Genomic DNA, 2,406 nt, shown 5'->3' with positions numbered 1-2,406 from the left:
AGGAATGGTAGAACGATGGGTTCGATGACGGTTTGGATGTACCGTGCACTATTCAGTGTCCCCTCGACGATCACCAGTGGTGTACGGCCAGTGTAGGAGATCGCTCCCCACACCATGATGCCGGGTGTTGGCCCTGTGTGCCTCGGTCGTATGCAGTCCTGATTGTGGCGCTCACCTGCACGGCGCCAAACACGCATACGACCATCATTGGCACCAAGGCAGAAGCGACTCTCATCGCTGAAGACGACACGTCTCCATTCGTCCCTCCATTCACGCCTGTCGCGACACCACTGGAGGCGGGCTGCACGATGTTGGGGCGTGAGCGGAAGACGGCCTAACGGTGTGCGGGACCGTAGCCCAGCTTCATGGAGACGGTTGCGAATGGTCCTCGCCGATACCCCAGGAGCAACAGTGTCCCTAATTTGATGGGAAGTGGCGGTGCGGTCGCCTACGGCACTGCGTAGGATCCTACGGTCTTGGCGTGCATCCGTGCGTCGCTGCGGTCCGGTCCCAGGTCGACGGGCACGTGCACCTTCCGCCGACCACTGGCGACAACATCGATGTACTGTGGAGACCTCACGCCCCACGTGTTGAGCAATTCGGCGGTACGTCCACCCGGCCTCCCGCATGCCCACTATACGCCCTCGCTCAAAGTCCGTTAACTGCACATACGGTTCACGTCCACGCTGTCGCGGCATGCTACCAGTGTTAAAGACTGCGATGGAGCTCCGTATGCCACGGCAAACTGGCTGACACTGACGGCGGCGGTGCACAAATGCTGCGCAGCTAGCGCCATTCGACGGCCAACACCGCGGGCTCCTGGTGTGTCCGCTGTGCCGTGCGTGTGATCATTGCTTGTACAGCCCTCTCGCAGTGTCCGGAGCAAGTATGGTGGGTCTGACACACCGGTGTCAATGTGTTCTTTTTTCCATTTCCAGGAGTGTATTCGCCTGTGCTTATGTACCTACCCACTGGTTCCGAAAACATTGTCTTAGCAGCAAGTAGCTGAAATATCACGGTATGACAAAACTATTTGCTGCAGCTATATATGACGGTAGTATCTGTCCCCGAAAGAACTGTTACCGTGGATGACCATGCAGCTTTGCTATAAATGAAATGATAATTAAATGGACACCCTAGCTGCAAACAGGCGTTGATGTACTTCATTGGGGACATGTTGAAAATGTGTGCCCCGACCGGGACTCGAACCCGGGATCTCCTGCTTACATGGCAGACGCTCTATCCATCTGAGCCACCGCGGGCACAGAGGATAGTACGTCTGCAGGGACTTATCCCTTGCACGCTCCCCGTGAGATCCACATTCCCAACATGTCCACACCACTACATTCGTAGTGCGCCTAATAGATGTTTGCCCACCATACTCATTACTCGTGGCAGATTAATCTACCAAGTCCCGTACGAGTTCGGGCATAGCGTGTGCGTTCGCACACGCCATGTAAGCAGGAGATCCCGGGTTCGAGTCCCGGTCGGGGCACACATTTTCAACATGTCCCCAATGAAGTGCATCAACGCTTGTTTGCAGCTAGGGTGTCCATTTAATTATCATTTCATTTATAGCAAAGCTGCATGGTCATCCACGGTAACAGTTCTTTCGGGAACAGATACTACCGTCATATATAGTTAAAATATGGCTTCCCGGCCATTGACCTTGTTGTGCGAACGCACACGCTATGCCCGAACTCGTACGGGACTTGGTAGATTAATCTGCCACGAGTAATGAGTATGGTGGGCAAACATCTATTAGGCGCACTACGAATGTAGTGGTGTGGACATGTTGGGAATGTGGATCTCACGGGGAGCGTGGAAGGGATAAGTCCCTGCAGACGCCCTATCCTCTGTGCCCGCGTTGGCTCAGATGGATAGAGCGTCTGCCATGTGAGCAGGAGATCCCGGGTTCGAGTCCCGGTCGGGGCACACATTTTCAACTGTCCCCATTGATGTATATCAACGCCTGTTTGCAGCTAGGGTGTCCATTTAATTATCATTTCATTTATTTGCTGCAGTTCACTGCTGGCTGCTGTGGCCGAGCGGTTCTAGGCGCTTCACTCCGGAACCGCGCTGCTGCTATGGTCGCAGGTTCGAATCCTGCGTCGGGCGTGGATATGTGTGATGTCCTTAGTTTAGCTAGGTTTTAGTAGTTCTAAGTCTAGGGGACTGATGACCTCAGATGTTAAGTCCCATAGTGCTCAGAGCCATTTGAACCATTTTTTTGCAGTTCACTCTGGCCGCTTCGAACTCATGTTCCAAAATTGTGTGCTTACGTCACGAAACTGAACTGTTGCTTGCTTATGAACCACATCAATTTTTTTCATTTACGTCGCCTTCCTTATGTCACTATTCTAATTTCGAAAGGATTTTATTTCTTGCCTCCGAAATCTACCCAAC

At 53.0% G+C, this 2,406-nt stretch overlaps 2 non-coding genes across 2 annotated transcripts; one reads left to right on the top strand and one right to left on the bottom strand.

Moving 5' to 3' along the window:
• Window positions 1–1,188: 1,188 nt before the first annotated feature.
• On the bottom strand, window positions 1,189–1,263 carry Trnat-ugu (transfer RNA threonine (anticodon UGU)). The gene has a single exon. It is a non-coding gene; the product is annotated as a tRNA-Thr (tRNA).
• A 597-nt stretch (window positions 1,264–1,860) lies between these two features.
• Window positions 1,861–1,935, top strand: Trnat-ugu (transfer RNA threonine (anticodon UGU)). The gene has a single exon. It is a non-coding gene; the product is annotated as a tRNA-Thr (tRNA).
• Window positions 1,936–2,406: the final 471 nt, after the last annotated feature.

The sequence above is a fragment of the Schistocerca cancellata genome, chromosome 3, assembly GCF_023864275.1.
Source record: "Schistocerca cancellata isolate TAMUIC-IGC-003103 chromosome 3, iqSchCanc2.1, whole genome shotgun sequence".
Classification (NCBI taxonomy): Eukaryota; Metazoa; Arthropoda; class Insecta; order Orthoptera; family Acrididae; genus Schistocerca; species Schistocerca cancellata.
Note: the sequence above shows the minus strand (reverse complement) of the source record. Positions and strands in the feature narration are given on the sequence as shown.